This window comes from Bos mutus, chromosome 23 (assembly GCF_027580195.1).
Source record: "Bos mutus isolate GX-2022 chromosome 23, NWIPB_WYAK_1.1, whole genome shotgun sequence".
NCBI classification, from domain to species: Eukaryota; Metazoa; Chordata; class Mammalia; order Artiodactyla; family Bovidae; genus Bos; species Bos mutus.
The window spans coordinates 15,742,659-15,762,986 of NC_091639.1; the positions used below are offsets into that span (position 1 = coordinate 15,742,659).

At 38.7% G+C, this 20,328-nt stretch overlaps 1 long non-coding RNA gene across 1 annotated transcript in view; it reads right to left on the reverse strand.

Annotated features, from left to right (window-relative positions):
* LOC138984930 (uncharacterized) overlaps positions 1–19,413 on the reverse strand; it is a 28,807-nt gene extending 9,394 nt beyond the window's left edge. Inside the window, exon 1 of the long non-coding RNA XR_011462181.1 lies at positions 19,245–19,413. This is a non-coding gene — a long non-coding RNA (uncharacterized lncRNA). The remainder of the gene's footprint in view (positions 1–19,244) is intronic.
* Positions 19,414–20,328: the final 915 nt, after the last annotated feature.

The following is a 20,328-nucleotide window of genomic DNA, read 5'->3' on the forward strand; positions in this document are numbered from 1 at the left end:
AGGAATGCATTGCCCATAGGGCAGTGGCACAGAGTGGCACCTCCTCCTGCAGGATGAATCACTGCATCTGCTGCCTGGGCAGAGACTGATGAGGAATTTGAGAGGAGACCATATGGAGGGTTGTCCTAGGTCTGCAAACCCTGAAGTCAGACCTTGATCAGGAAAAGGCTCCCTGTTCCCTAGTTAAGCTTCTGTTTCATTGACCTCAATGTTGGCTATTCTGTTTCCCTTTCCATGACCTGTGTGTGTGTCTGTGTGTGTTAGTCCCTGAGTCATGTCCACCTCTTTGCAACTCCATGGACTGTAGGCCACCAGCTCCTCTGTCCATGGGATTTCCCAGGCAAGAATACTGGAGTGGGGAGCCATTTTCTCCTCCAGGGGAATCTTTCTGACCCAGGGCTCAAACTTGGGTCTTCTGAATTGCAGGCAGATTCTTTACCATCTAAGCCACAGGGAAGCCCATTCCATGACCATGAGTCATTCCCAGTCCCCCAGAATTTGTCCCCTAGGAAACACCACAAGCCATTTCCTTGTGTTGCTGACAAGCTTGAAGTGTCTATGGGATTGCTTAAGGGTCATGGAAAAGAGGTAAAAGGGAGTAAAAGGGCTCCTCCTAGACCTGGCATTGACTTTCCCTCCCTGCCCCTTCCCCCACTTAGAGAGGCCACCACTGGTGATGCCCAGTTGGCTCAGGGCAATGAGCCACCACAGAAAAAGGTAGGGAGAAGGGACCTCTCTCAGGAGGCTCAGGATGTAAGGGATGTAACTGACAAACCTCTGACTGAAAAATAAGACAGTCAGGTATGCTCAAAATGTTCTTTTGACACAGTGACTCACCACCTCAGAGATGAGTTCACAACATCATTCCCTGAAGCCTGACTGTCAACACTTGAGCATCTTTAGAGACTTAAGCTCCAAATTTAATCCTGTGATATTCTGCACCCTTTAAAAGTCTGGTGGTAAGAGATACAAATACTGACTCCGCAAAGTGAGTTCAGAGATTTGATTGAAAAATTAAAATACACTTAAATAATTTCACTCGCTCTGGTTTATAGGAGCAAGAATATTGTGTATTTGGACAAAGTTGGCTGGATGGCATATTGAAAACCCCAGATGAAAATGAGGAGAGGGAGACCTTATAAGTTACATGGAAGAATCACAGGACATCCCTGGGAAGGTCATAATAGCAAGAGTCTTAAAAGAAATAGCAATAGAAGACCTTAATTAGCACGGTCTTAACAAGGGGCAATTGGAAGTGGAATGAATAGAGTTGGAATAATTGAGCTCTGAAAATACACAGGGAGATGGAAACTCAACTCAGGGAACTAAATACACCATAAATTAGATAAAAGCAGAATCTCAAAACCAGAATCTATGCCAGAGGCGCAGACAGGGGATTTTTATTGCTTTTAAGGGGTGACAGTTGGAGTAGCATGGGCTTACTGGTTATGTGCCTCTGTTCCATCCTATCTGCCCCTACGCTTTGCCTCATATGATAGGAAAGCTTAACGTGTAAGGCTGCATTGGCCAAATGCCAGGCAGAAATATTGAGGAAGGGGTGCCACTAAAAACAAAAATTTCACATTGAGATTTGCTAGTGAAAATTTTACTTTTTTTTTTTTTTTTTTTTTTTTTACAAATAGTCATGGTACTTTCAGGTACACAGGCATTTTCTCTACTTTCACAACCTCTGTCTTATCAGTTCAATTGTCACTCAGTCGTTTCTGACTCTTTGCAACCCCATGAACTGCAGCATGCCTCGCCTCCCTGTCCATCACCAACTCCCGGAGTTCACCCAAACTCATGTCCATTGAGTTGGTGATGTCATCCAACCATCTTATCCTCTGTTCTCCCCTTCTCCTCCTGCCCTCAATCTTCCCCAGCATCGGGGTCTTTTCAAATGAGTTAGCTCTCCACATCAGGTGGCCAAAGTATTGGAGTTTCAGCTTCAACATCAGTCCTTCCAATGAACACCTAGGACTGATCTCCTTTAGGATGGACTGGTTGGATCTCCTTGCAGTCTAAGAGACTCTCAAGAGTCTTCTCCAACACCACAGTTCAAAAGCATCAATTCTTCGGTGCTCAGCTTTCTTCACAGTTCAACTCTCACATCCATACATGACCACAGGAAAAACCATAGCCTTGACTAGACAGACCTCTGTTGACAAAGTAATGTCTCTGCTTTTGAATATGCTATCTAGGTTGGTCATAACTTTCCTTCCAAGGAGTAAGCGTCTTTTAATTTCATGGCTGCAATCAACATCTGCAATGATTTTGGAGCCCAGAAAAATAAAGTCAGCCACTGTTTCCACTGTTTCCCCATCTATTTGCCATGAAGTGATGGGACCGGATATCATGATCTTCGTTTTGTAAATGTTGAGCTTTAAGCCAACTTTTTCACTCTCCTCTTTCACTTTCATCAAGAGGCTTTTTAGTTCCTCTTCACTTTCTGCCATAAGGGTGGTGTCATCTGCATATCTGAGGTTATTGATATTTCTCCCGGCAATCTTGATTCCAGCTTGTGTTTCTTCCAGCCCAGCATTTCTCATGATGTACTCTGCATAGAAGTTAAATAAGCAGGGTGACAATATACAGCCTTGACGGAGTCCTTTTCCTATTTGGAACCAGTCTGTTGTTCATGTCCAGTTCTAACTGTTGCTTCCTGACCTGCATACAGATTTCTCAAGAGGTAGGTCAGGTGGTCTGGTATTCCCATCTCTTTCAGAATTTTCCACAGTTTCTTGTGATCCACACAGTCAAAGGCTTTGGCATAGTCAATAAAGCAGAAATAGATATTTTTCTGGAACTCTCTTGCTTTTTCCATGATCCAGCGGATGTTGGCAATTTGATCTCTGATTCCTCCGCCTTTTCTAAAACCAGCTTGAACATCTGGAAATTCATGGTTCAAGTATTGCTGAAGCCTGGCTTGGAGAATTTTGAGCATTACTTTACTAGCATGTGAGATGAGTGCAATTGTGCGGTAGTTTGAGCATTCTTTGGCATTGCCTTTCTTTGGGATTGGAATGAAAACTGACCTCTTCCAGTCCTGTGGCCACTGCTGAATTTTCCAAATTTGCTGGCATACTGAGTGCAGCACTTTCACAGCATCATCTTTCAGGATTTGAAATAGCTCAACTGGAATTCCATCACCTCCACTAGCTTTGTTCATAGTGATGCTTTCTAAGGCCCACTTGACTTCACATTCCAGGATGTCTGGCTCTAGGTCAGTGATCACACCATCATGGTTATCTAGGTCGTGAAGATCTTTTTGTACAGTTCTTCTGTGTATTCTTGCCACCTCTTCTTAATATCTTCTGCTTCTGTTAGGTCCATACCATTTCTGTCCTTTATCGAGCCCATCTTTGCATGAAATGTTCCCTTGGCATCTCTAATTTTCTTGAAGAGATCTCTAGTCTTTCTCATTGTATTGTTTTCCTCTGTTTCTTTGTGTTGATCGCTGAGGAAGGCTTTCTTATCTCTCCTTGCTATTCTTTGGAACTCTGCATTCAAATGGGTATATCTTTCCTTTTGTCCTTGCCTTTAGCTTCCCGTCTTTTCACAGCTATTTGTAAGGCCTCCCCAGACAGCCATTTTGCTTTTTTGCATTTCTTTTTTTGGGGTTGGTCTTGATTCCTTTCTCCTGTACAAAGTCACGAACCTTTGTCCATAGTTAATCAGGCACTCTGTCTATCAGATCTAGTCCCTTAAATCTATTTCTCACTTCCACTGTATAGTCATAAGGGATTTAATTAGGTCATACCTGAATGGTCTAGTGGTTTTCTCCACTTTCTTCTTTCTTGTAAGTCTCTAAATATCATATTCTGATTATATTATTTCCCTGCTCAACATATATAAGTCTCTTCGTGTCTGTGGAATTAAGTCCAGCTATCTCAGCCTAGCCCTTGTGCAAGTTCTGCATTATCCAGATCCATGGGTGTTGACCTACAGTCTACAGCAGACCTGTGCCCCTTCATAGAGGGATGTGACAGGTGCTGGTCCCCACAGTGGATGTTAGTGGTTTGCATTTGGCACTCATTTCTTTTCCTCCTTCCTTTATCCTGGCAACCCGCTCCAGTATTCTTTCCTGGAGAATCCCATGGACAGAGGAGCCTGGTGCGCTAGAGTCCATAGGGCCGCACAGAGTCAGACACGAATGAAGTGACTTTGCAGGTATCCTAAGATAACCCTTATTTTTCTCAGATCTCCATTTATACTCTACTTGGAAATGCATCTCAGAGTAAAAGGAAGGCTCTGATTGGTCTAACAATAATCCAAATCCTGTTGTCAATGATTGGTTTAGAAATGTGCTAATTACACAGTTCTGGCCAGTGAGATGTGAGAAGTGTGTCAGAGGCCTCTGGAACTTTTCTTGGTCTTGAGAGAGGCTTAGAAAGAAGTGAAGTCTGTCTTTGGATGCTGCATGAGACTGGGTTTCCTGAAAGTAAGCCAGCCTCAAGGATGGAAGAGCAGAGAGAATCTAGGTCCTTAATGGCAACCCCCAGCCGCTGAAGCAACTACTAACTCTCCAGTCTGCCCTGCTTCTGGACATCCTGTGATACTGATATGATACTATTTCGTAGTTTAAATCAGGGTCAGCCTTTCAGCTACTTGCAGCCAAAAACATTGCCCCCCATGTTGGCCCCTTTTATTTACTGCTCCAACCTCATTCCAGTCTGAATCTTTACACTTCAGGGTCCCCGCTAGATGTATCTGTGCGTCTCTATAAATGCCCCCCCAAACACCCTCCCTCCTTCCCTCTGCCCAGCTTCTGAAATCCTCACCATTAAAAAGCTTTTAAAAACATCCTTACCATTAAGAACTCTTTCCTCATAATCCACTCTCTCCTACCGGCAAGTTTTCCCTCCTTTGAATTCCTAAACCCTTTCCTTGCATCTCTTCTGGCATTTTTCCTATTCAGGCATTATAGTTATTTGTGTGAACATCAGGTCTTTTTCTCATTGGAAAGTCCTGGGCTGTGTCATTTATAGTTTTGTATTCACCTCCTACCTACAGTAGAGTCTGTGTTTAATATAAAGCACAAGAAATTGGTTGATGGAATCAGATATGACTAGACTGACTTACCACCCACCCTCTGAGAACTCAGTGGACACTAATTAGCGTACTAATGAAGTAAGAAAACTAATGACGCAGTTGATTCTCTCAAATGTCACCTCCATGTGAGACATGTATGAAAATGAAATTTTTGAAGAATCTGGCCTCTCTAGTAAATCAAGTTGAGTGAAATTCAGTGGTGACAATTGAATGACATTGTAAACAATAGGATCAATTCACTAAGAAAGCTCTTTGCATTTAAAATGCAAGAGTAAATTGCCCAAAGAGCTTGGCTGTGGTTTTTCAGTTGAGTGGAACAGTCAGATGCCCAGATTTCAAGAGCAAAATTGGAACAAAACATAGTGCAGAAATTATGCTCCCAATTCATCTGATGAAATAATTGGCTTGTAGGATTTACAATACTGTGACAAATCTAACAAATTAGGAAACTGACATCTTGGTTTGAGACGAAGGCTATATATCATACTGTTAAGTGGCAATAGAATATTGACTTCATTCAGAAATCATGGGTCCCATTTATGTTCACCTTGTGATAATTTATTGACACACCACTCATGATTTCTACACTCTTCTGTCAAGGTATTTTGTTTCCATAAAATGATGAACATAATATGCTGTTCTTTCATGAATACAACATATTTTAAATAAGGATATTAATGTTAATATTTTCTGTTCTTTGCATTTCCTGTTTTTTCAGAGAATTTTTTGTTCTTATGTTTTGATCAAATCTTCTTCAAATGTCTGGCAACCTTTGGTTGTTCACATGCATTCCAGACTATGGCAATAAAAAGTGTGTTTAGAAGCTCAAAAAGAAGGAAAGAAATCATGGGTCAATAACCTTGCATTTCTTTTTCATGGGATCTTTTAAAACAATGACATTATTTGTTGATTTCTGACCCATGTCTGACTGTAAAGATACAACTAAGATTGGAGACACATTTTAACTTCATCATAATTTTTAATTAATTTGAAATATTTTATGCATACAGGAAAACACAGAAGCTAATGTTACAGACACCCCATATACCCAACATCCTTATTTAACATGATAATATTAGGCTGCATTTGCAATATTTCTTTTATATTTTAGATCACATCCTTTTGTGTGATGCTCAGGATAAATTTCTACTCAGATTTTGAATTCACAAATCATTATGATTTTCTTGAGTTTGATTTTTGATTTAGAGAGTAAATTTACAGAGAGTAAAATACATAGTAAATAAGTGTAGGTCCAGTGATTTTTGACAGACCTACACACCTGTGTAAACAAACATCCCAGTGTAGATGTACATTTTCATCACTCTAGAGACCTTGCTTGTGCCATGTTGCCGTCAGTCCCTCTCAAGAAGCAAATCCTGTTCTATCACAGTAGATTATTTTTGCCTGTTCTTAAACGCCATGTAAATGAAATCATATGCTATACATATTCTTTTGTGTGTCTGACTTCTTTAGCATGACAAAAAGGCTTTAAGATTTACCGATGTTGTTACATGTTTCCATTTTCCTCTTTAGATTGCTTAGTAATTTTCAATCATATGAATATACTATAATTTCCTTATCCATTCTCTTCCTAATGGACTTTAGGGTAAGCTTGGGATTATGAATAAAGTTGCAGTGAACATTTTTGTGCATGTCTTTTGGTAGATATGTGTTTTAATTTTCTTGAGTTAAATACTTAGAATGGAATTGCTGAGTCTTGGGGAGGTACATTTTTAATTTTATAAGAAGCCAAGAAACTTTTTGTATAGGGATTGTACAATTTTATATACCCAGAGCAATGGTATGAGAGTGCTAATCACTGCACATTCTTGCCAGCATTTGATGGTTGTTAGTCTTTTTAACTATTATTTTTTAGTGAATAAGTGGCTTCTCATTGTGGTTTTAATTTGCATTTCTTTGTTGACTAGGAAAATTGAGCACTCCATGTTTTCTTTTTATCATACTAATATACTTTTGGTGAAGTATCTAAGCATTTTGCCCATTTGAAAATAAGCTTCCTTTTTAAAAATGTTGATTTGTAGTGGATTTATGTATTTTGGATTCAAGTCCGTGATATATAATTTTATATATATATATATAGCAAATTTTTCTCTGTTCTTTGCATTTTCTTAATGGTATATTTTGATTAGTAGAAATTTTTGCTTCTCTTTTCCTACTTTTTGGAGTTAGTAAAATATTTTTTAGTATTCTGTTTCCTCTATTGACTTTTTAAAAATAGCTTTTTTAAGGCATAGTTGACATACAATAAACGGTACATATTTAAAGTGTACAATTTTATAGGTTTTGTCATATGTATACACCTGCAAAACCATTCCCATAACCAAGATAATAAACATATCCATCACTCCTGACATATTTCTTCAGATTTTCTGTAATCTTTTCCCCATCTTTTCCCCATTTTTTTCCTTTCTTTAGACGCTTTCTGTTAGTAATTTTTCAAACATGTAAAATGGAATCATGCTCTGTCTGCTCTTTTTTTGTTTGGCTTCTTCCATCATAATCAATTTTCTTCACCCTAATGGTCCAACTTTTGGGACTCCATGGACTTGGGATTAGGCCAGAATACTGGAGGGGGTAGCCTTTCCCTTCTCCAGGGGATCTTCCCAACCCAGGGATCAAACACAGGTCTCCCCCATTACAGGCAGACTCTTCACCAGCTGAGCCACAAGGGAAGCCCTCCTTATATTTGAGTGTGTCAATTCATTACTTTCTATTACAGGCAAGCATTCCATTTGTATCCATTCATCTACTTATGAACATTGGGACTGTGTTCAGTTTGGGGCTATTAAAGATAAAATTTCTATAATCATTTGAGTGCAAGTCTTAGTTTTGGCACATGCTTTCTGTTCTCTTGAGTTAATCTCTGGTAGGAGAATGGCTGAATCCTATGACAGGCTTAGGTTTAACATTTTAAGAAACTGTCAAGCTGTTTTCCCATGGTTGCATTATTTTATATCCCCATTCTCTGTGTAGGAATGTTCAGGTGCTCCACATATTCATCCACACTGATATAATTTTAGACATTCTAATAGATGCTATAGCATCTCACTGTGATTTTAATTTGCATTTCCCTAATGACTGAGATTGAACATTTTTTTAAAATCTGCTTATTTTCTTTGGCCAAATATGTATTCAAATCTTTTGACCATTTAAAAAAATTGGGTTGTTGTTTTCTTACTATTGAATTTTGAGAATTCTTTATATTTTCTGGATCCAAGTTTTTTTTATCAGATGATTTGCAAATATTTACCCTCATTTGTATTTGGTATTTTCATCCTCTTCATTTTCTTATTATAAATGGCAGGAGTTTCTATTTCTGATTAAATGTAATTTATCAATTTGTTCTTTTATGGATCTTGCTTTTGTTGTCATATGTAAGAAATCTTTGCCTTACCCAAGGTCACAGAGACTTTCTCCTATGTGTTCTTCTATAAAGTTTAAAGTTTGGGTTTTATATTTAGATCTGTGATCCACTTTGAGTTAATTTTTGTACTGATAGAAGTTTACTTTTTGCATATGGATATCCAATTGTGGGGCTTCCCTGGTGTCTCAGACAGTAAAAGAATCTGCCCACAATGGGGAGACCCAGGTTCACTCCCTGGATTGGGAAGACGCCCTGGAGAAGGAAATGGCAACCCACTCCAATATTCTTGCCTGGAGAATTCCACGGACAGAGGAACCTGGCAGGCAATAGTCCATGGGTTGCAAAAGTTGGACATGACTGAGCGACTAATGCACACACATCCGATTGTGATGCAACATTTGTTGAATGTCGGTTGACTTTTTAGGTATTCCTCTTTGTATTTGTTTTAAAAACTATTGCCCTAGGGAGTTTATTATACATTCTTAGTTTGTCATAGTCCACTTAAAGTAATATTGTACTACTTCATGTAAAATACGAGAATCTTGCAGTAGTATAATTCCATATGCTACTACTCCATTCTTTATGAATTATCATATATTTTGCTTCTATTTATGTTTTAAAATCCACATCAAAATGATCAGATCAGATCAGATCAGTTGCTCAGTCATGTCTGACTCTTTGTGACCCCATGAATCGCAGCATGCCAGGCCTCCCTGTCCATCACCAACTCCCGGAGTTCACTCAGACTCATGTCCATCGAGTCAATGATACCATCCAGCCATCTCATCCTCTGTTGTCCCCTTCTCCTCCTGCCCCCAATCCCTCCCAGCATCAGAGTCTTTTCCAATGAGTCAACTCTTTGCATGAGGTGGCCAAAGTACTGGAGTTTCAGCTTCAGCATGATTCCTTCCAAAGAAATCCCAGGGCTGATCTCCTTCAGAATGGACTGGTTGGATCTCCTTGCAGTCCAAGGGACTCTCAAGAGTCTTCTCCAACACCACAGTTCAAAAGCATCAATTCTTTGGCACTCAGCCTTCTTCACAGTCCAACTCTCACATCCATACATGACCACAGGAAAAACCATAGCCTTGACTAGACAGACCTTTGTTGGCAAAGTAATGTCTCTGCTTTTGAATATGCTATTTACGTTGGTCATAACTTTCCTTCCAAGGAGTAAGCGTCTTTTAATTTCATGGCTGCAGTCACCATCTGCAGTGATTTTGGAGCCCAGAAAAATAAAGTCTGACACTGTTTCCACTGTTTCCCCATCTATTTCCCATGAAGTGGTAGGACCGGATGCCATGATCTTCGTTTTCTGAATGTTGAGCTTTAAGCCAACTTTTTCACTCTCCACTTTCACTTTCATCAAGAGGCTTTTTAGTTCCTCTTCACTTTCTGCCATAAGGGTGGTGTCATCTGCATATCTGAGGTTATTGATATTTCACCCGGCAATCTTTATTCCAGCTTGTGTTTCTTCCAGTCCAGCGTTTCTCATGATGTACTCTGCATAGAAGTTAAATAAGCAGGGTGACAATATACAGCCTTGACGAACTCCTTTTCCTATTTGGAACCAGTCTGTTGTTCCATGTCCAGTTCTAACTGTTGCTTCCTGACCTGCATACAGATTTCTCAAGAGGCAGATCAGGTGGTCTGGTATTCCCATCTCTTACAGAATTTTCCACAGTTTATTGTGATCCACACAGTCAAAGGCTTTGGCATAGTCAATAAAGCAGAAATAGATGTTTTTCTGGAACTCTCTTGCTTTTTCTATGATCCAGCGGATGTTGGCAATTTGATCTCTGGTTCCTCTGCCTTTTCTAAAACCAGCTTGAACATCTGGAAGTTCATGGTTCACATATTGCTGAAGCCTGGCTTGGAGAATTTTGAGCATTACTTTACTAGCGTGTGAGATGAGTGCAATTGTGCGGTAGTTTGAGCATTCTTTGGCATTGCCTTTCTTTGGGATTGGAATGAAAACTAACCTTTTCCAGTCCTGTGGTCACTGCTGAATTTTCCAAATTTGCTGGCATACTGAGTGCAGCACTTTCACAGCATCATCTTTCAGGATTTGGAATAGCTCAACTGGAATTCCCTCACCTCCACTAGCTTTGTTTGTAGTGATGCTTTCTAAGGCCTACTTGACTTCACATTCCAGGATGTCTGGCTCTAGGTCAGTGATCACACCATCGTGATTATCTGGGTTGTGAAGATCTTTTTTGTACAGTTCTTCTGTGTATTCTTGCCATCTCTTCTTAATATCATCTGCTTCTATTAGGTCCATACCATTTCTGTCCTTTATCGAGCTCATCTTTGCATGAAATGTTCCTTTGGTATCTCTGATTTTCTTGAAGAGATCCCTAGTCTTTCCCATTCTGTTGTTTTCCTCTATTTCTTTGCATTGATCGCTGAAGAAGGCTTTCTTATCTCTTCTTGCTATTCTTTGGAACTCTGCATTCAGATGTTTATATCTTTCCTTTTCTCCTTTGCTTTTCGCTTCTCTTCTTTTCACAGCTATTTGTAAGGCCTCCCCAGACAGCCATTTTGCTTTTTTGCATTTCTTTTCTATGGGAATGGTCTTGATCTCTGTCTCCCGTACAATGTCACGAACCTCATTCCATAGTTCATCAGGCACTCTGTCTATCAGATCTAGGCCCTTACATCTATTTCTCACTTCCACTGTATAATCATAAGGGATTTGATTTAGGTCATACCTGAATGGTCTAGTGGTCTTCCCTACTTTCTTCAATTTAAGTCTGAATGTGGCAATAAGGAGTTCATGGTCTGAGCCACAGTCAGCTCCTGGTCTTTTTTTTTTGCTGACTGTATAGAGCTTCTCCATCTTTGGCTGCAAAGAATATAATCAATCTGATTTCGGTGTTGACTGGTGATGTCCATGTGTAGAGTCTTCTCTTGTGTTGTTGGAAGAGGGTGTTTGTTATGACCAGTGCATTTTCTTGGCAAAACTCTATCAGTCTTTGCCCTGCTTCATTCTGTAGTCCAAGGCCAGATTTGCCTGTTACTCCAGGTGTTTCTTGACCTCCTACTTTTGCATTCCAGTCCCCTATAATGAAAAGGTCATCTTTTTTGGGTGTTAGTTCTAAAAGGTCTTGTAGGTCTTCATAGAACCGTTCAACTTCAGCTTCTTCAGCGTTACTGATTGGGGCAGACTTGGATTACTGTGATATTGAATGGTTTGCCTTGGAAACGAACAGAGATCATTCTGTCGTTTTTGAGATTGCATCCAAGTACTGCATTTCGGACTCTTTTGTTGACCATGATGGCCACTCCATTTCTTCTGAGGGATTCCTGCCCGCCGTAGTAGATATAATGGTCATCTGAGTTAAATTCACCCATTCCAGTCCATTTCAGTTCGCTGATTCCTAGAATGTCGACATTCACTCTTGCCATCTCTTGTTTGACCACTTCCAATTTGCCTTGATTCGTGGACCTGACATTCCAGGTTCCTATGCAATATTGCTCTTTACAGCATCGGACCTTGCTTCTATCACCAGTCACATCCACAGCTGGATATTGTTTTTGCTTTGGCTCCATCCCTTCATTCTTTCTGGAGTTATTTCTCCACTGATCTCCAGTAGCATATTGGGCACCTACTGACCTGGGGAGTTTGTCTTTCAGTATTCTATCATTTTGCCTTTTCATACTGTTCATGGGGTTCTCAAGGCAAGAATACTGAAGTGGTTTGCCATTCCCTTCTCCAGTGGACCACATTCTGTCAAATCTCTCCACCATGATCTGCCTGTCTTGGGTTGCCCCACGGGCATGGCTTAGTTTCATTGAGTTAGACAAGGCTGTGGTCCTAGTGTGATTAGATTGACTAGTTTTCTGTGAGTGTGGTTTCAGTGTGTTTGCCCTCTGATGCCCTCTTGCAACACCTACCGTCTTACTTAGGTTTCTCTTACCTTGGGCGTGGGGTATCTCTTCACGGCTGCTCCAGCAAAGCGCAGCCATTGCTCCTTACCTTGGACAAGGGGTATCTCCTCACCACCGCCCTTCCTTCCAAAATGTTACTATAGTTAATTTAAATGGTCAATTTTGCTTTAAATAAATTTTAAAAAATAAGAAAGGCAGGTTTTTAAAAATGTATCCACATATTTACTAAGAGCGTTATTGATTTCTCTTTGTATAATTAAAGTTCCATCTGTTATCATTTCTCTTCAGTCTGAAGAATGTCCTTTAGCATTTCTTGAGGTGAGGATCTGCTAGTAATGCATTTTCTCAGCTTTCTTTTATCCAGAAATTTATTTAAACCTCATTTATTGAAGGATATTTTCACTGGCTGTAGAATTCTAGGTTGACAGTTTTCTCTCTGTGTTTTATACATATCCATATCATTCAATTGTTTTCTGACTTTTGTTGTTTTCTGTGAGTAATAGTCATTCATAATTCTTATCTTTGTTCCTTGATGTACAATATCTCTTTCTTTTCCTCTAAATGCTTTACAATTTATCTTTGATTTTTACCACTTGGACTATGATATGCCTACTTATGATTTTCTTCATGTCTTCCATCAATTTTGGAAAATTCTCATCTACTAATGCTTACTTTTTTCCCTCTCCTCTCTCCTCTCCTTCTTCATCTCCACTTACACTATGCTAGATCACTTTGTATTGTCCCTCAGGCCACTGAGGTTTTATTTGTTTTTATTTCCAACATTTTTTTCTTCATGTTTAGCAATTTGGAAAACTTCTGTTGAGCCATCTTCAGGGTCACTGATGCCTTTTTTACAGTATCCAATTTGCTATTAAGTTTATTCAAGGGATCTTTATTTCAGATTTTGTATTTTTCAGTTTAATATCCATTGGCTCCTTTTTATTGTTTATATTTATTGACTAAGATTCCCCATCTCTTACATCACATTTATTCATGCTTTATTTCATATCCTTAAGGATATTTATAATAGGTGTTTTAAAATCCTCATGTGCTAAACCTAACATCTGGGTCATTTCAAGGTCTGTTTCTATTTTTTATCCCTTGATTCTTTGCAGATTTAATAATATTTTATTGCATGCTATATATTGTAAATGATACATTGTAGGGAGAATTTGTTGTAGGGAGATGTTGTCTCCCTTTAAAGGGTGATGAGTTTTGTTTTGGTAGTGGTTACATAATTTGTATTGATGAATCTTGATCTAGTCAGACTTTGTTTTAGAATGTCTTAGAATGGTCAGTTACTATTTTTGCCCTAACTCCTGTGGAATGGCTTTTATTCTAAGATATAAATTTTACTAAGAAATGGCTTTATAAGAGTCTCAATTGAATATCTTATGTTTTCATTGAGGATGTTCACTCCAGCTGGGCTGCAATCCCAAAGTCTCCAAACTCTGGGTGATCACTAATACCTCTTCAGCTCTCAGCCTCCAGCAGCAGAATTCAGAGTCAGACTTTGTACATGTCCTTCTCAGTTCTTGGCCCAGGATCTGAGGGATTCTCCACCCAGTTTTCTCAGGCTCCAGCTCTGTATAACTTCCCTTTCTCTGGCCATGCCCCCACACATTCTAGCTGCCTTCAAAACACCTTCTGATAATAGTGGTAATATGGATAACTCTATCTTGTTTCTGATTTTAACAGAACTGTCTTTAGTATTTCATTGCTAGTTTCCAATAAGTGCTCTTATAATTTTTCCTTTATTTTACTTAGAGGTTTCACCATGAATTATATCAATTACTCTTTTACCATATATTGGTATAGTCCTATAATTTCCCCTGAATTTTTTTTGTTATATTAACACTTTATTTTTTTAAATTTTATTTTATTTTTAAACTTTACATAATTGTATCCCCCTGAATTTATTAATGAAATAAATTATGTTGATAAAATTTCTAATTCACATTCTTAGATTTCTATAATAGATCCATCATTTATACACTGATAGGTATGTTTTTCAATTTTTCAAGCCCTTAACATTTCAATTAATAAACCAGAATAATAAGTTTTAAAACATAGTGTGCTTTACCAAGAAAAGGAAAAGCACTAAGTTTCAGTCATTTTGTCTTAACTAAACATACCAAGGCAAGTAAATATAGTTAAAAGAAGTTTGTACTTCATCTCTCTACTTATGTTTACTAAGACAGTTCCATTCAGCTTTATAGAAGTATAATTGATGACAATTGCACATTAAAGGCCAAGTTGATATTGTGAAGTGAAAATAATTTAGATTCCTGGATCTACCTCTTATGAAGCAAGTGACCTTGTTTAAGTTACGTACCCACTCAGAGCTTCAGTTACCATCTCTGTAAGGTCCGGGTAAACCACACCTATCCTGCCAGGTTAATGGTAGCATCAAATGTGATGATGGATGGGGGTATGTTTTATAAGCTATAAGTTATTGTTGGTGGCTATTTTCTTTTTCTTCAAAATTTCTCTATTCTATTTCTTTTAAAAATTAAGACTAGTATTTTTTAAAGAAGTTTAAGGTCCACAGCAAATTTGAGAGGAAAGTTTACAGAGCTATCCCATATGTACTTCCTGCCCCTACACGTGCACAGCCTCCCTCTTTATCTGCATCTCCCACCAGAGTGAGGCACTTGTTACAGTGATTCACTTCCATTGCTACATCATGATCCTCCACAGTGCTTGTTTACATTAGGGTTCACTCTTGGTGCTGAGCATTCTATGGGTTTAAACAAAAGTATAATGACATGTCTCCACCGTTACAGTATCATGCAGGGTATTTTCACTGCTCTAAAACTCCTCTGTACTCCGTTCAACTCTCTCTCTCTCTCTCCAAACCTCTGATAACCACACTGCTGTTTTGTTTTGTTTGTTTTGATCTCTGTCGTTTTGCCATGGCTGTTCTTTGTTACCTGTGGTCCCCAAGGACTGCACAGTTGACACAGGACATTCCTTGTTAAGGAAAGGACTGTGGGGAGACTCTCTTTTGACCCTTGTTATCACCTGTCCGCCACTGGGTTCGCTATCCTAGCGGTGGGGCAGGACCCCCTGTTGTTTTTTGGACAGGCAAAGAAGGGAAGAAATCCACTCTCATTCCTTGCAAGAGAGGGAAAAAAGGAAAAGGGAAGAGGAAATTCATTTGTCTCTGAGGGGAAAAGGAGGGAAGAAACGTACAAGAAATACACTTCTGTAGGCTGGGAGTCTACCAGAAGCAGAATTTTTACCCTGCCTCCAGTATCCCTGTGAGAACTAGGTCTTAGTTTTTCTTTAAGAAACGGTGGGGAATGATTTTAACACTCCAGTTCAACTACCTTAACATTTAAACAGATTTTTAGAGGCAGGTTTGGAACCTGCCTAACCACCTAAAGAATCCTGGGAGATTTTTTATTTGTTTGATTGTTCTTTTTGTGGGTTTTTTTTAATGCATTATATATTAAACAATCATACAAAAAACATAAAACCTTGTAAAGCTGTTTTGTAACTTACCTCACCTTTCTGTTTCTACCCAGATGCTTCATATACACTTCATCAGCTAAAGCTCAAAATGCCTAAGCACACGACAGCGAGCAATGCTTATGAAGGGTCCTATTGAATGGCTGAAGAAAGGTGATCAGACATCAGAATTTATAGCAGAGAAAGCAGCTGTTCTGTTTTGGAAAGCCATGGAATTGCTTTGGGGTGGTCTTCAAGGAGCAGTCAACAAACCTTCAGGTGAATGTCAGATACTCAGGGCTGCCTGACCCCAGGCAATAAGAATAATGGAGAGTTGTGGACAATTTCAGAATTGAGAGTGTCTTAAAAGTAAGACTATTCTTGGCAAAGTAGCCAAAGTTTTACACATATAGAAACATATTAAACAAATGTGCACAGATGCCCTTCAACTTGTCACTCTGGGCAGTAAAACCATTAAGTGGCAATATTAGGCCTTAAGTACATTCACTTGAACTAGTTTAACTTATGTTTCAGATAATGAATCAAGTAAGTTCTTAGACTTTCACTCTTCTTATTTTTCTTTCTTCTGAATTTAAATCCTAGTTCACTCCTAGGTTTCAGTATTCTGGGAGATCTGATTTGTATAAAATAGATGTAAAGATAAGCCCTCCTTATTTATAACCAGACCACAGAATGGTCAGTGGTGAGAGAAATATCCCCCTGGTTCAGCTCTGTAATCCTGAAGACAGCTAAAGGAGAAGTTGGTTGGTAGGCAGGTATCTGTTGATGGCATGATGCACTTAGATCTGCTTTCCATGGGTAATGTTCTGTTTGGTTGGTAGCCTGGTTTGTTGTTTTTCAGGAAAAATACTGCAGATATATACATATACTTCCATGCTGCTGTCCTGGTTTCCACAATCCAGGATCTAAGCTTGCCCTCTGTTTCATTTGTGTCCCTTTAGAGACTCAAAATTGATATATGAAGTGGAATTAGCTTGGGTTGATGCAAAGAAAGGTCAGGGACTTTTCAAAAACAGTGATGGAAAAAGGATTAAATAAACCAGACAAACCAAGATGGCAGGAGAAAAAAAAAAAAAAGGGAAGAACCAAAAATGATGATTAATGTTGATGATGCTGGTTTAATTGAGAAATATAAAGGCTGCAAAACATTGTGAAATCAAATTAATGACCTGGAAAATAAACTCAGACTAAGAAATGTCGGATTGGAGAATAATCTTGATGGGGTAGAAGAAACAATGACAGTTTTTCCCCCATAGAACATTGCAAAACTGCTTTGGGTGAATAATTTTTAATTCCTTCCACAAGATGTATCTTAATTTCACTAAAGTTTGATGCAATCTGTATTTTATATGTGAAATGAGAAATTCTTACAGCGAAAAGACAAATATCTTAACTTGCTTTGGCCTCTGATGACTTTCTGTTTCTGTAGAGAAGCTGACAGTTACTGGCTTTGATTGTTTTTGATTATATAGGATGAAAATCAAAGTTGTTAACAGTCCTAAACATTATGAGTCAAATGCTTATCTGGCTACCTCCAATGATCATACTTAAAACGCATACTCCTTCGAACTATTATCTTGATAAGTATCTTTTCAAGGTTGTGCTGAATCAAAAGAATTTTTGAATAGTAAAGAGGAAAGTATTTTAGAGAGGATGAGAGCAGCAAAGTACTTTCTTTGTTCCTGATCCTAACTTGAGATTCCCAGAATCAGTCCTAGAGTCACAGTGGGTAAATGGCCTTTTTATTTATGGGATGTGGTATGATGCATCATTATTACACAAATAGTAGATAACAGTTGTTGAACATCTATTCTATGTCTGCATCTATGCCAGACATGGTTCTAAGTGCTTTATATATGTAAATTCAGCTGGGTTGCACTATCATCCATGTACGATTGGTATCCTCATTTTAAAGATGAGAAGAGCGAGCTGCAGAGTTAAATCATGGCCCCAGGTCACACAGCTATTACAAAAGAGGCTGGACTCATATCCAAGTTATTCTGGCTCCAGAATCCATTCTTTCAACCACAATACTGTGGTTCTGAGATATTTAAAGACACTGGGATTTTAAAAATAATCTATTTCTGGCAGTCAGTATAAAAATATATTCATGTATCCCAGGAATAGTTTTGTTAGCAAAAGGAAATCTTTCTCCCTCTCTTTTTTTTTCTTTGTTACTCATTCATTTTAAGTCAGTTTAAATACAAAACAAGTCAGAGTTTTCTGCACTGCCAAAAAGAGTACAGTAAGGTGTGGAGCACACAACAGAAACGCATGCTTAAAGGGACTTTGTTTTATCTTCCTGGCCTGAAAGGGATCATATTTTCCTTTTTTAAAAAAATATGGAGCTAAAGTTTAAAAGAAACTGATTTTTTGTTTTAATTAATTTTATTTCCTTTGACATAATGGCCAGTTTATTTATTTGACCGAACCACGAGGCATGTGGGATCTTAGTTCCCTGACCAAGGATGGAACCCATGCCTCCTGCAGTGGCGGCATGGAGTCTTAGCCACTGAACCACCAGGGAAGTCCCCATAATGGCCTGTTGATATTACACAACAGCAGTGATTTTAAAAAAAAAAAATGCTTCAATTCAGAGCAGAGAAGAAGGACCATGTTTTGAACCATGGAATGAGAAGGTGTGAGTAACTCCTGGCTTACCAGGAGCAGAGATAAACGCAGAAGAAGGGAATGAGTTGGTTACTACATCCCTCACTGCAGTAGGAAGCACAGTGTCTCTCAACATGATGGATATCTCAACACCAGAGCTGGAAAGAGGATTTGTTGGTTTTTTTTTCCACCCAAAGGATAATTTTACACAGTCTCTCAAGATGGTTGAGGTGGCTGTAATCTGGCCAAAGTTTCTTGAAGGCTGGAGAGTACACGTACAGCAAAATAGAGAAGAGAGACTGGAAGCAGCGTGGGAGAGATGAGCCCCACTTGCCACCCATCCACTACTACACCCACCGCTTTTTCTTCCTGCTCTGCAGGGCTCAGTGTTTGCCACCAAAGTGGGAGAAAGGGTCTTTGTGAGCCTGGGGGCTCAAACAGGTGAGAGGAAATGCACCTGAAGAAAGAGTGGTAAGAGTTTAGAAAAAAATGTTAAAAGCTGTGGAATTCCGTCAAAACTCAACAGGATGGAATTCCATCAAAACCACACATCTCAGATGCCATTGCTGAGAGTCAAAGACTAAGCTTAGATCTCTACTTTTTACATTATAATTAGGAAAAAGTATATAGCCTCTTTCTTGTTTACAGAGCTTTCTGGCTACAGAAAAAAAAAATTTCTCAAGGTTTTGTATGCAGAAGGATGACTTAAATAGCTTTAAGAGTTATTTCTTTTGCAAAGAGTATGTGTCCTTGCAATTTTAGTAATTAATTTATTTGTGGTATCATAGGTTAAGCCCACATTTGATGAGAATGCTGATGGATGAAGACATACCTGTATTGCGATTTTTGCAGTGGACCATGATTCTAGATTTTATGCTTGAAGACGCGGACAAAGCAGGTACTAGGTCTCTTGGCAGATATTTTTATCTGTAATTGGGACACTTGCAGTTGCTTCTCAGTGGTGAGGATCAATGCATTGGTGGTGTTGAATCATGTCGCTTGACTTGACAACCTGTGAGTAGAGATTTGAGTGCTGCAGCAAGCAAGGTATTGTATCACTTCTGATTTTATAAATTGTGGAATTGTGAATAGCAGCTCTGACGGCAGATTGCACGTGAAGACTCTCAAAGGCATTTTACTTCATGCTTTCTAAGATGGTAAAATCATGATAAACTTTATGCAGATCCCCCCAAAAAAGGGTAGAGTTTGGGTGAGATTTCATATGAGATACAAGAGTTTGGATGACCTTTTTTTTCAATATAGCCAATTTTACAACTGATGAAGAGTTAAAATTCTACTGAAGATTTATCTTCTTACAGGGTAAGTTTTATTTATATTTTCCAAAATTATGTGCTTTATGATTTTGTCATAATGTCCATTCATTAAAATATAGAAAATTAGAAGTAAATATGTCTGAAAGAGTCACGTACTTTAACCAGTTCCACAAGCAGTGAGAGTAGAAACTGAGTTAGGAACACAGGAAGTCTGATTTCTGAGCCAGTGCTTTCTCTGTGGCATCACAGTTTATCATTTAGCTAATTTAATATTCTACTTTTTGTTTTGACTTAACATTGTGCCAAAAGTGTATTTGAAGTAAATCTTTCTTAGGGGGAGATAGATCATTCTGCCAAGTACCCCACCAGTGTTTTTGAACAGGTAAAAAAAAATCTTATGTCAGTGTTCAGGGTAAAGATCAAAATGCTGGAAGGTTCACACTGTGGTGTCTGGATCCTGCTGGAAACACAGGGTATTATACAAAGGCTATTGCATCCCTCCTCACCCCTGGTTGGGGTTTTGCAGGGTCAGTAAGAAGAGGCGATGACCACATCTATCTTTATTTCTAGAAGTCAGAGAACAGCTTGGTAAATTTTATCTGAGAAGAAGATAGAATTTTAAAAATATTTAAGTAGGTATGT